We start from the raw sequence: 15,029 nt of genomic DNA, 5'->3' as shown, positions 1-15,029 counted from the left end.
ACTTTTCTCAACAATGTCTTTGGCTTATAGCAATCTCATGTGTTTCATGTAACAATGACAGTTCAAAATTTTTCAGATAGAAGTGTGATTTGTAAATATATATCAACCCTTTCATTGGAATTCAGAATAAGGCTCTTTAATTATTTGCAGGGATTCTTTGTCTCTGTTGGAAGATGTTGATTGGAATTTGTAAAATAGTCCCACTTCCAATTGTCTCCTATTTACAGCATGATTTTATATGCTTCATAACACTGGTATTTGTAGTTCTACTAGGTATATGAATAGAATAAGAGAGAGCAAGCACATATATTATTTGAGAACTGCATTATTGATTCTGTATTATACAATGCGCAAGAAAATTAGTTAAGCATACAGTTCATTGATTTAAAGATGGCAGTAAAGTTTAAAGGCATTCTGTTGTGAAGTTAAATATAACAGCCATGAAACAAATAGAACAATCACATAGGGATTTCCCCGGCAGCTAAGGAATTTATGGGCCAGATTCTGTCCTCAGCTACGCTGGTGTAAATCCAGAGCTACTCCATTGTAGTCAGTGGAGTTACTCCATATTTACACCAGTGTAACTAAAAGAGGAATTTTCTCCCATGTGTTTTAAGGCTTATGTAATAAGAGTGGAATTTATAATGGTCCCCAGTGGAGTTGGAAGACAGAGTAAAGAGCAGTGCTTGCATCAGTGATGTACTTAAATGCTCTGCCTCCCCAAGTTTGTTTATATGAAGGGTTTGTTTCTGAAAAGTGACCACAGAGCAGCATAAACAAAACACCTAATGAAAGCAGATACTCCGGTGGCGTTTTAGCATACTGCACAATTCTGCATTTTCAGTCCATTCAAATTGCATTTCAATTTTTAGATTGTCTCATCTACTAACTGGGGGGTCTGGCTGATTTGGGAGCAGGGCTGGAATGCCAGGAGCTAGAAGCCTATTGTGGTTGTATGCAGATGATAAGAGAAGGAACTGCATAGGTAGTTGAGTTTAGTTTAATGATTTGGCACCAAAACTGAAATCCAGAAGTCTTGGGGTCTATTCTCAGCTCTGCAGATGACTCACCAAGCGACTTAGAGCATATTGCTACTTCTCCTCTTTGTGATCTGTAAAATGGGGACAATACTTATCTCATAGGGGTGATGCAAGACTAATTATCCAATAGCTGTAAAGTGTTTTGACTTCCTGATAGAAGATACTACAAAATTGCAAAGTAATATTATTACAAATAATGGCTTAAACTGCTCAACTCTTTGGGTGTTGTCTTAGCTCTGGACCACCCTACTAGTTAGATATGGGTTGATGGAAGCAGAAAAAACAAGGGAATGCAAAAATATTGGGGGTGATGTTGGAAAGAAAGAAATAATTCTGCATTTAATTCCCCCCCACCATTTCATACAAATGCAATCTACTTTAATTTCAAAGAAATCTCTGTCCTGAAATCTTCAAAAAGATTAAAATGCAATTTTCTGAAAGTATGTAATTAGATAGAGGAATATTAACCTTTGAGCCCCATAGACTTTTTACTCTTTTTTAGCTCCTTTTCACTTTTGTTTGTGGGTCTATTCATTTTTTTGTGATCTCCAACATGTTGCTAGGTAACAGGCACTTAGTGAGCAGGCATGTTAGTTTATCTGTCTCTTGGCTTAGTCTGTCTGGCCCAGGCTACCTACTTCCCTAGCGCTTGCTGCCGGCAATGCAGTCTCTTACAAAAAGCATTTATCACGGCACAGCACAGTAATGGCCACTCAGTGGAGGGGAAATTGAGCTGACCCAAAGGCCAAAGCTGTTAGGGAGACTGGTGGGAAGGGTAAAAGGGTCACACTACCCTTTTCCCACCCACTTAGTGGGCAGTAAGTTATAGAACAGCCGTGCCACTATTTTCACTAACATATCCTGAGGCTTTGCACCTGAAATAAGTGTTTGTTTGACATTAACCGTAAAAAAATAAAAATCTAGCTTCACCGCAGAAACTGGGTAAGCTATTTAAACTTTAGCAAGCCAGGAGGTGGCTGGGTGTGGGAGGGGAAATGCTTAAGATTTGATTTGTTGTGCACGTCAGACAATATCATTATTTCCTTTTTAGAGCCGTAACTCCTGTACTCCCCATCTTCTTTGATTTAGAGAAGGCAGGAATAGAGAAACCAAAACAATAAGTCTTTTGTTTCTTTTGGGTCAAAATCGCCACTTACAATGAAGACCTAAAAGAAACCAGAGTTCTTTTGACAAATTAAAAAAGAAAAAGAAAAGAAAAAGCTAAGTACATGCACAGTCAGATTTATATTCTGTGATTTATGCTTTTGAATGGTTATTATACATGGGCTTTGTTACCCCACCGATCAACTTCATTCTTTTGGGCAAAGCTAAAAGTGTTTTAAAAATGCAAACAAACTATTTAAAAAATATACAGTTGTGACCCATCCCTTGTTTTCCATTTGTAACCCAAGCTCCAAATGACTTCAGTGGCAGATCTGGATGCACATGAAATGCAAAATTGGAATCATAAATGTAAACTCTTTGAGGCAGAGAACTTCCCTTTCTGAATGTTTGTTTTTTAAAGAGCCATGTATATTTATTATGCCAAGTGAAATATATAGATGGGCCCCAACCCAAACGTAGCTACTCACATAAGTAAGGATTTCTATTGTAACAGTTATCACGGATAGGCCTGTATTTAGAAGCCTTAATTGGTGACAGCAATGAATAGTACTTGGTATCTATTTATAAATTAATAAAACACCATCAGTTCATATTGCTTTGTCTTATATAGACACACAACTGTGTTAGAACTGAAATAAGAGATCTATTTCTTCTGCTGTATTCAGTGCTTTCAAACAACAATATTTAACCAACAAAAGAAGAGAGCGAGTCAATCTCAGTTTTAGTGATTCCCTGGAAAGTCATCAAATAAAAATGTGAACTTTAAAATTGATCAGGATTAATTTCACTGACACTGTATCATAACATATATCTCTTTAGAGACTCATTTGTTGGGCTGCAGATGCAAAGAAAGTAAGGAAAGAAATAAATCAGAATACAATAAAGCAATTAGATTTTTGCCATTGATAGAATACTAAAAATGTCTGATTTATCAAAGCATTAACAAACAGAAGTGAACACAAAATGTATATATTTTTTTACAAAATACCTGGTAAGGAAAAATAAAATAATAACCAGGACTATGGTTTATCAATCAATCAATTTAATTTCCCAATATTGTACCTCTCACCCTAGATGCTATTTCATCTGCTAATTTCAAGAGCCCAGTAGCATAAAATGAAAAATCTTTGTAAAATTCCCCTGTGTAGAGTGGAGAACTCTGTTGATTATACACAATATTAAAAAAGAGAGATTTACATACACCTGTACACCAATCTAACCCCACAAACATTACATTGAATCTCAGAGATTAGGATGATAATAAACAAGATTCTTTTGAAACCCAATGCTTTGAAGCTCTGAAAAAAACCTATTCCAGGATTTACTAGAGATCTACAGTTGTATTGCTCTTTGTAATGTTACTAAAGGCATGAAACTCACATCATTCATAGTTTTTCTGTTATAATAATGCAAGGAACACAGTCACTTTGCCTGTTGTAGTTCCTATTCCTGGTTATAGTGAGGTAAAATCTAAATGATCTGACGTACGGCTGGCACAGGCCTCATATTTAGCTTCTTTACTGTTCTTGAACACTTGCAAAGATGTCAAAGGATGTGTAGTTCAGACAATGCTTTTGTAGCATCTGAACAGAGTTAGGTCTTAATCTGGAAACTAAATGGGGTGCGAGCTTTCATGAATTTTAGAAGTATCTAATATCAGTGGGAACATTTCATCTCTGAGGTGGAGAAGATGGTATATTCATCGCAAGAGATCCCTACCAGGGAATTTTCATAGCGCTATCTACCAATCAACATGGTATCCACAAACCTCCATGGTATCTGCACATCTTCATCACTGGAGAATGTATCACAATGCCTGAAGATTCCTTCTCCAAAATGTTTGTCTCTAGGATCAGGCCTTTAAGGTGAAAGCCTTTCAGAACGAGGAGCAAACAAATGAAATGAATTATTTTAGGGAGACAATTAAAGAATATAGATTCAAAGCAGAGCTGGTCAAAAATAGGATGAAATTTTCATCAATATTTGACCTTTATTTTGCTCAAAATTAAAAATTTAAATGAATGTTTTGGTTATAATTTTGAATTTTTAAAATAAGAAATTAAAAAAGCAGAATGACAAAGATAAAGCAATGCAGACGACAAAGGGAAATTCAACACACGTGGAACATAGTACCCCTTCAAATCACCAAGACACATTTTCCAGACAGCCTCCTAAATTTTACATATAAATTTTCCCTTTACAATTATTTGTTCATGCAAAACCAAACTGCATAATTACAAGTAAAACTAACTTGTGCATATGTAAAGATTTGCCCATGCAAATTTTGAGGCTGGTTTCAAAATGTGGCCTGAAAAGTATATTATTTTATAACTATACTGAATTAATCACATTCTGCCACTATTTCACACCTGTGCAACTGTACTGATTTTTAATAGAGTTATCTGGGATGTAACAACTTGATCCATCTCCCATTAACTCCAATGGAAAAACTCCTGTTGACCTCAGTGGAGTTGGATCAGGCCCTGAGACAGCACAGAATTTAGCCCAATGCATCTGCACATGCAATTGTAAAGAAGGCCAAACACAAAGATTTAACTATATTTTGTCTGCTATTACGCATTCATCAATCATAAATGTCCAGGAAACCTGACCAGATGTCTTGGAAAACCCCAGATTTGTTGTTGCACTGATAGTAAATCTAGAAAGAACAACCTAAATTGTTCAGTGCGCTATACCAATTTGGTATGTCCCAAAAGTTATATTTTAAAACAGAGAATTGTAAATACTGAATTTTAAATAGTGTTATGCATTTTGTTATTTGTTTCTTGAATTTCCATGGTTAGAAAGATAAAGTACAAAATATAATTAAACCTAGTGTCAGGGACCTGTGTTCAGAGTAACAGCCATGTTAGTCTGTATTCGCAAAAAGAAAAGGAGTACTTGTGGCACCTTAGAGACTAACCAATTTATTTGAGCATAAGCTTTCGTGAGCTACAGATCACTTCATCGGATGCATACTGTGGAAACTGCAAAAGATGTATAAGGTAATTACATGGCTCTTGAAGTCTGTCTTCCCTGCAAAAAGATGCATTTTTACACAGAGATAGCTATTTTGATGTAAAATCCTAGTGGAAACAAGACATTATAGTAAATGCCACTGCAAGACACTGTAAATGCCACGTGGGTCTGACCTCAAGTAGCTACACTGAGGGGAAAAATATCTTTTCTTTTCTTTTTAGCAGTGAAGATAAAGCCTAAATGCCCACATTATTTCCAGTTTTTGAGCAGAATTGTGGTAGGAATCTATGCTTTCATTTAAAAAAAAAAGTTGTAGAGAAAACCTTGAAAGTATGAACTGAATCTAATCAATGTAGTGGAGTCTGTCTGCGTCTGAAGAAATCTTGAAACAATGTCTCTGCTAGAAGTGTGAATTGCTCCAATTCATCTTAATAGACTGTTAACTCTGAAACCTAGTAATTCCCATATAAACATCAATACTGTTAAATATTTCACTACAGCTCAGTAGAAACCAATGTGCTTATCCATAGTTTTCAGATATTGGGACAGGATGCAGTGAGATCATCTAGTTATTGTCAATTTTTCTTGTGGTAGGGAAGTACCAGGGGACTAACATGAAGGTGAAAGGAGTCCAGGAGAGCTGGCTGTATTTCAAGGAATCCCTGTTGAGGTTACAGAGACAAACCATCCCGATGTGCCGAAAGAATAGTAAATATGGCAGGCGACCAGCTTGGCTTAACGCTGAAATCCTAGCGGATCTTAAACATAAAAAAGAAGCTTACAAGAAGGTGAAGGTTGGACATATGACCAGGGAAGAGTATAAAAATATTGCTCGGGCATGTAGGAATGAAATCAGGAGGGCCAAATCGCACCTGGAGCTGCAGCTAGCAAGAGATGTCAAGAGTAACAAGAAGGGTTTCTTCAGGTATGCTGGCAACAAAAAGAAAGCCAAGGAAAGTGTGGGCCCCTTACTGAATGAGGGAGGCAACCTAGTGACAGAGGATGTGGAAAAAGCTAATGTACTCAATGCTTTTTTTGCCTCTGTCTTCACTAACAAGGTCAGCTCCCAGACTGCGGCGCTGGGCATCACAGCATGGGGAGTAGATGGCCAGCCCTCTGTGGAGAAAGAGGTGGTTAGGGACTATTTAGAAAAGCTGGACGTGCACAAGTCCATGGGGCCAGACACGTTGCATCCGAGAGTGCTAAAGGAATTGGCGGCTGTGATTGCAGAGCCATTGGCCATTATCTTTGAAAACTCGTGGCAAACGGGGGAAGTCCCAGATGACTGGAAAAAGGCTAATGTCATGCCAATCTTTAAAAAAAGGAAGAAGGAGGAGCCTGGGAACTACAGGCCAGTCAGCCTCACCTCAGTCCCTGGAAAAATCATGGAGCAGGTCCTCAAGGAATCAATCCTGAAGCACTTACACGAGAGGAAAGTGATCAGGAACAGTCAGCATGGATTCACCAAGGGAAGGTCATGCCTGACTAATCTAATCGCCTTCTATGATGAGATTACTGGTTCTGTGGATGAAGGGAAAGCAGTGGATGTATTGTTTCTTGACTTTAGCAAAGCTTTTGACACGGTCTCCCACAGTATTCTTGTCAGCAAGTTAAAGTAGTATGGGCTGGATGAATGCACTATAAGGTGGGTCGAAAGTTGGCTAGATTGTCGGGCTCAACGGGTAGTGATCAATGGCTCCATGTCTAGTTGGCAGCCGGTGTCAAGTGGAGTGCCCCAGGGGTCGATCCTGGGGCCGGTTTTGTTCAATATCTTCATAAATGATCTGGAGGATAGTGTGGATTGCACTCTCAGCAAATTTGTGGATGATACTAAACTAGGAGGAGTGGTAGATACGCTGGAGGGCAGGGATAGGATATAGAGGGACCTAGACAAATTGGAGGATTGGGCCAAAAGAAATCTGATGAGGTTCAATAAGGATAAGTGCAGGGTCCTGCACTTATGACGGAAGAACCCAATGCACCGCTACAGACTAGGGGCCGAATGGCTAGGCAGCAGTTCTGCGGAAAAGGACCTAGGGGTGACAGTGGACGAGAAGCTGGATATGAGTCAGCAGTGTGCCCTTGTTGCCAAGAAGGCCAATGGCATTTTGGGATGTATAAGTAGGGGCATAGCGAGCAGATCGAGGGACGTGATCGTTCCCCTCTATTCGACATTGGTGAGGCCTCATCTGGAGTACTGTGTCCAGTTTTGGGCCCCACACTACAAGAAGGATGTGGATAAATTGGAGAGAGTCCAGCGAAGGGCAACAAAAATGATTAGGGGTCTGGAACACATGACTTATGAGGAGAGGCTGAGGGAACTGGGATTGTTTAGTCTGCAGAAGAGAAGAATGAGGGGGGATTTGATAGCTGCTTTTAACTACCTGAGAGGTGGTTCCAGAGAGGATGATTCTAGACTATTCTCAGTGGTAGAAAAGGATAGGACAAGGAGTAATGGTCTCAAGTTGCAGTGGGGGAGGTTTAGGTTGGATATTAGGAAAAATTTTTTCACTAGGAGGGTGGTGAAACACTGGAATGTGTTACCTAGGGATGTGGTAGAATCTCCTTCCTTAGAAGTTTTTAAGGTCAGGCTTGACAAAGCCCTGGCTGGGATGATTTAATTGGGGATTGGTCCTGCTTTGAGCAGGGGGTTGGACTAGATGACCTCCTGAGGTCCCTTCCAACCCTGATATTCTATGATTCTATGATTCTAAGTAGGAATTCAAACCCTATCTCCCCAAATTGCCTTTTGGATCCCGGATATCCCCACTATCTCTTAGCCAGCTGATAGCAACTCCAGCATTTCTCCTGGCAACTTCTGCAAAACATTACACCTCCGTAAAAAGCACTGTGGCAGACTGAAAATTTGGAGGCAGAATAAAGTCCATTGAATTTAATATCAAAGTTAGGCATTCAACCCTTTTTACCTTCAATGGAAATTGGGTGCCTAAATACCTAGGGCCTCTGAAAATCATAGTCTTAGGGGCCTAATTTTAGGCATCTATATTTGAAAATTGGGGCCATTATCCCTTTACTCGAGGTTGAATTTTTAATGTTCTGTGCAATCCATGCAACTAACTATTGCAGCTCTTAGATCTACCAGATTTAACAAGTCTAAGTATTATTAAAAACTAGTTTCAGAGTAGCAGCCATGTTAGTCTGTATTCGCAAAAAGAAAAGGAGGACTTGTGGCACCTTAGAGACTAACAAATTTATTTGAGCATAAGCTTTCGTGAGCTGCAGCTGCTGTAGCTCACGAAAGCTTATGCTCAAATAAATTGGTTAGTCTCTAAGGTGCCACAAGTCCTCCTTTTCTTTTTATTAAAAACTACAGACCCCTAACCTGCACAACTTCTATACATGGAACGCCACTGGAGTCAGATTTACGCACAAACACTCTCTCTCTCTCTCTCTCTCTTTCTGTCTCTCTCATGCAGGGCTTTGCAGATCAGGTCAGCTTGTATCTGGTGTCATCTGGGATGAGGTCAAATTGAGTGGGGTTGACTCATCACACTACAAAACCAAACAGCGGAAGTAAGAGTGGAGAACGTATATAGGGGAATCAGCACCTGCCTCTGATTATTGTGGGTGGCGTGCAGCAATTTGCTGTATCAATATGTCTATCCTTTCTTAAAGCAGAGAGAGAATATTTAAAACAAACTTGCAACCGAAGCTCAGGAAACCTTAGCATTTTTTTTCCACAGCATTAGTTACTACTAGAAAAATACAGCTGTCAGTTCTCACATAACAGCTGAGCGTTGGTAGTTCTTAATGACATACAAGCTGCGTTAACACGAGGCATGTTAAAGCTGTTGGTTCAAATATGTGTTACTAAAACAGTCAGTCATAAGCTTCACATGTTCAATAGGCTGTTTACAGACCTACATACCGCAAGTCCAAGTTAATGTGAATAAAAACTGAAACTAAAGTATGAGTGATATCCTTTTGATGTGGGTTATGTGTGCACTTTCCTTTTATAGCAGATGGATATTTTTCTTGCAGGAGATTAAACGATAAATTAGAGAATGTTTTCCTTGACGTTCACCACTATGGACTCATGATCCTGACAGAAATGAATGTGAAAAATGATTGTGAATGTTTATTTAATTAAATTATTTATCTTATGCTCCTTGAAGTTTGCAAACTGCTGAGTGATGCAGCGTTCTGCCACACATTCTCTTCATAGGTTCTATACTGGGTAAATTAATTACAAGACAAGCCTTTGGAATTAAGTGTATTTTAAGTTCAGAGGCATCTGTTTAGAGTCTTCTAATACCTCTAGTCCCTTTGGAAATGTACTTGTTAGTACAAGTGGTATAATTTTCATTTCCGCTGGCATGGTCATAGTAGGACTTCTTTAGTTTCAGCCTCACTCTGGTTGACCTATCAAGGGCATAAACTCTAAAGATGTTCTCACACCATTTTTGTTTTCCCAGTAGATAGAAGTGAAAAGACTAATTTAAATATAGCCCAGTAGATTGTTTTAAACCACATAGATGACATAAAAAGACGTGAAAAGACATTTTAAAAGACATGAAAAATGCCAGGAAATGGACCAGCTGGAAGTTAGAGCGAACTGTATCTGCCTTCCCTGGAATCTGTGCAAGAGTAAAATATGCAATTAAAAATACCAAGATATGATTTTATTAAGTAGGGTAGTGGTTGATTTTATTAAGTGGGGTAATTGAAAATGAAAGAAATTAGAAATAAAAAAATGAGACTTTGGGATGCTTGGATTTAAAACTTGAGGTATGTTTTGTCTTCTAAAAAGGCAGGACTTTGGTTTAGTATTGTATAATTGCGCAGAACTTAAGCCTTGTCTACTTGAGCAAAACTGGGACCCATGTTTCCCTGCTGGTGCCCATGGATGCAGCTCCATTAGCAGTAGCAATGGTGGAAGCTGCTGTATAGACAGAGCTCAGATGTTTTTACTACTGTTTACACTGTGGCTCCTACCCCTGGTGGACTAGCACTGCTGGTATGAGTGGTGAATGATGGGTCCCATTGTTGCTAGCGTAGATGCAGCCTAAGAGATATCAGAGTAACCTTGAGCCACAATGTTTGATATGCCTGCTAATAGTAAACTGGGGTTGAACAGGTCCTACTTGATGAAGATTATCTGCAACAATGTGTGGATAAAATACACTGGGCTCTTCAAAGGGTGCCTTTGTCTCAACTTTTGCAACTCACTGTGCCTGGTTCTACTCTTGAAGACCTCATAGCAGCTTTAGCTAGTGCAGTGTGCAACCACCTGTCTTCTGAGCAGGACAGGTCATGCTCTGTAATCTGTATTATTCACATTTCAGTGAGTTTCAGGATGCTGGTTACAGATTATAAATCCCTAAACAGTCTAGGCTCCATTGCTCCAGTGACTTTGTTTCCCCTACCAGGGCTCTTGTACTTGGCAGGAGACACCTTGCTATGAGCACGAAGGAGTGGCCAGCAGAGCAGTGTTCTTGCATTTGAAACTTGTTCCCCCTGGAACCCTCGAGAGCCCAGAGTTGTTAAACCACTGCAATGTCCACAGTTTTGTTTTTTATTTTCAGGCTTTCAGGCAAAGTAGGAGATGTTTGATGGATATTTATTTAATGTATGAGATGGCCTTTTGTATTGTGTGTGTTAATTTATGGATGGGTGCCCAGAGCCCAGGATGGGCAACCATCAAGATTTTGTATAAATCTAAAGAAATAGTAATAAACTTTCTTCAGGGCAGGCACTGGAAATCTTACTAACATTTTATACTATCCGCAGCGATCAGACTTGTATCTGCAGACATCTTAAATCCTTCATGCTCATACGATTACTATTCTGTGTAAACTGGACAACATGGTTTTAAATGTCAGCAGAGTTTAAAAGGTCTTCAGCCACCAGTGTTCCTGGCTAAACTAGACATATCCTGGATTTAACATGTCAGCTAACTGGGATTATTTGTCATAGAGACCCTATCTCCTTTATACTCAAAGGCACACAAAGTGGCAAGAATGGGAAAAGACAATAGATTGTTTGAGGTACCTAAACTACATTTCCATGTTTTCCATTGTTTGTGTGTTTTAAGTGTAACCTTAGTTTTGAATTTCCTGATATTCAGATACTTACTGGCAAAACTGCAGTCTATTACTTTTCTTTCCCCACTTAAGTTATTGATATGTGTTTACTACCTTACCTCCAGTTTAATGAAGTTTTTTCTCTGGGAATTACATTGTGGTGATAGTGCATAGTTAGGTGGTTCTGTGCAGACAGTACGTTGAAAATATATATGTACAGTAAATCTCTTTCTATACACTGTGTTCATATTCTGCATATACCCTATCAGCCAGTAATAGCATGGCATCATTCATTTTTAAATCTCTGCTCATCCATGTTTTGTATTAGCACATAAAGCTCCTGAATAATTTTTTCCTCGGAAACTTAGCTGATGCTGAGTAAACCACACTGATGTCGAGAGGTTCTGTTCATTGGAATCTAGGGAAAAACTATATTGTGTTGGCACATTTTACTGAACAAAGTAATAAGGCTCCAGTCTTCACCCGAGAATATCTGGAATTTTGGAACTCACTAAAAAAGTTTTCTCCTAGAAGATGGATTAAATTGATCATTTTTTCCTAGCCGAAGTGCACGTCAGGCTCATTTTGCTTTGTAATTAAGAAGAAAGCCAGAAACATCATTTACACATTAAGAATTTAATAGATATATTTTTCTAGCTTTATGCATTAGCACAGGACAGCCCATTAATGAAATAAGTCTTCCTTCAGGGTCAATTTAGATGGGCTGTAATCTTCTGCAAATATATTGCAAATGAGGATCATTTAATGATCTTAAAACTAACTGCCAGAAAAGGATTGTTATAACTCTCCAGACAACAAAAAAAAAAAAAAAAAAAAAAAGGGGGGGGGGAGGGTTTGGCATGGCTTGCAGTACCTTTTAATTAACAAACAATTCATTTCAACCCAGTGCATTACAAAATTGCAAATATTACCTTCTGTTTTGGTCAGTCTTGGGCTCTCTGACCTGAGAGGTTAATTCTTAGTAAGGAAAACTGAGGGCTGCATAATCAATCAGTAAAACTCTGGCCAGCAGGCCAATTTTCAAACCTGGGTGGCTCCGTTTGCCATCTGAATCCCACACGTATGTGCTCAAATCCGGAGCCTGCAACTAAGCAACTCCACAGGGAAAAACTTTGCTGGTGGGAAACAATAAAGGAGTCTGAGAGGGGGAGATGATATTTTAACCCCATGATCAAAACAGGCCAAAGTGACTGCATAGTCAAGTCACAGGTATAATGTCAAGGTGTTAGAATGAGTAACAGAGGAAGTCTCTTGCTCCCTCTCCCACTGATTTCCGGCTATGTGAATACTCACAGTGCACTGACCCTCTAGCCACATCCCTGAATTTCCTACTCTAAATGGTGCTGTATAGACTCGCCATGGAAATCGTGTGTGTGTGTGCGCACATCCCAGATGTACAAGGACTTTGTAGCTTTTGACAGGTTTCAGAGTAACAGCCGTGTTAGTCTGTATTCGCAAAAAGAACAGGAGGACTTGTGGCACCTTAGAGACTAACCAATTTCTTTGAGCATGAGCTTTCGTGAGCTACAGCTCACTTCATCGGATGCATACTGTGGAAACTGCAGAAGACATTATATACACAGAGACCATGAAACAATACCTCCTCCCACCCCACTCTCCTGCTGGTAATAGCTTATCTAAAGTGATCACTCTCCTTACAATGTGTATGATAATCAAGGTGGGCCATTTCCAGCACAAATCCAGGTTTTCTCACCCCCCCCCTTTTTTTTTTTTCCAAAAACTACACACACAAACTCACTCTCCTGCTGGTAATAGCTTATCCAAAGTGACCACTCTCCTTACAATGTGTATGAAAATCAAGGTGGGCCATTTCCAGCACAAATCCAGGTTTTCTCACCCTCCTTCCCCCCCCAACCCCCCCGCACAGACTCACTCTCCTGCTGGTAATAGCTCATCCAAACTGACCACTCTCCTTACAATGTGTATGATAATCAAGGTGGGCCATTTCCAGCACAAATCCAAGTTTAACCAGAACGTCTGGGGGGGCGGGGGGGTAGGAAAAAACAAGGGGAAATAGGAAATAGCCACTCCCAGTCTCTATTTAAGCCTAAATTAATAATATCCAATTTGCAAATGAATTCCAATAAAGCAGTTTCTCGCTGGAGTCTGGTTTTGAAGTTTTTTTGTTTTAAGATAGCGACCTTCATGTCTGTAATTGCGTGACCAGAGAGATTGAAGTATTCTCCGACTGGTTTATGAATGTTATAATTCTTGACATCTGATTTGTGTCCATTTATTCTTTTACGTAGAGACTGGGAGTGGCTAAGTCATTATGCAAGGTAGCCTATTTTCCCTTGTTTTTTCCTACCCCCCCCCCCAGACGTTCTGGTTAAACTTGGATTTATGCTGGAAATGGCCCACCTTGATTATCATACACATTGTAAGGAGAGTGGTCAGTTTGGATGAGCTATTACCAGCAGGAGAGTGAGTCTGTGTGTGGGGGGGGAGAAAACCTGGATTTGTGCTGGAAATGGCCCACCTTGATTATCATACACATTGTAAAGAGAGTGGTCACTTTGGATGGGCTATTACCAGCAGGAGAGTGAGTTGGGGTGGGGGGGAGGCGGAGGGTGAGAAAACCTGGATTTGTGCTGGAAATGGCCTAACTTGATTATCATACACATTGTAAGGAAAGTGATCACTTTACATAAGCTATTACCAGCAGGAGAGTGGGGTGGGAGGAGGTATTGTTTCATGGCCTCTGTGTATATAATGTCTTCTGCAGTTTCCGCAGTATGCATCCGATGAAGTGAGCTGTAGCTCACGAAAGCTTATGCTCAAATAAATTGGTTAGTCTCTAAGGTGCCACAAGTACTCCTTTTCTTTTTGTAGCTTTTGTAACCCACACAGCAGACCCACCATTTTAAACTGCAGGTCTTCTTTCTGTAGGTATGGAAGCCACCTCCAAATTTGACCTTTTGGCCCCTAAAAATCTGATGCTGATTTGAGCACAGCAGGGCAGGACTTGGACACAAATTAGGTGTCTAAAAATTTAAAATCGGGTTCTTATTGTTCACAGAATGAAATAAGTCACTGCACTTGTTGATTTTAAGTCAATTAGCAACACATTGTTTTATGCAAACAAACCTATTTCAGTGGAAATATTTGACATCCATCTCATTCATAAATACAGATTGTCTATCTGCATAATAGCAAGAACAGAGAGTTTTGTTACTAATCAATAATGCCGGGTGCTCTGCTTCTGCCGGGACCACAGAACCCTAATGCAGTCTTGCCTTTCAGCCTGTGCACAGAGAATAAGGTGGCAGAGCACAGGCTCTCCTAGGTATGCTGCACCTCATTGCATCATGGTGTGACAAGGTTTTTGCCATGTCACAAGTATGGAACAAGATGCAAAAATCCCTTGTATTTGAGTTGTTTTGCATTTTATTATGAATATTTTCCATCCCTCTAATCGTTATATGACAGTCTTATACCTTGTATGCAGTGTTATTGTTGTACCAGGCCACGAAAGTTAAATGGCCATGTTTCTATGGGCCCAATCCTAACTCCCTGAGAGATTTTTACATGCCCTGGATGTAAGTTTAGGCCTTACAAGAACATCTGAATAAACCATCTGGTTCCTTTCAGTAGCCTACGCAAGGAGAAATTCATAGGCTTTTACGAGATAGACTTACAGTCCTTCTGACAGAATTTCTAAAGTGTGTGTCTTTCAAATAAATGTGAAATTTGCCAGCTCCATTTTGAAGAGTTGGCCTCAGCAGCACATCTCTGATTTCTTTCTCCAGTAAAAGCCTTGGAACAAATCTTATGTTAGCACAAGAAACATATTCTCAGC

This window comes from Eretmochelys imbricata, chromosome 8 (genome assembly GCF_965152235.1).
Source record: "Eretmochelys imbricata isolate rEreImb1 chromosome 8, rEreImb1.hap1, whole genome shotgun sequence".
Classification (NCBI taxonomy): domain Eukaryota; kingdom Metazoa; phylum Chordata; order Testudines; family Cheloniidae; genus Eretmochelys; species Eretmochelys imbricata.
This window is presented reverse-complemented; position numbering follows the sequence as displayed.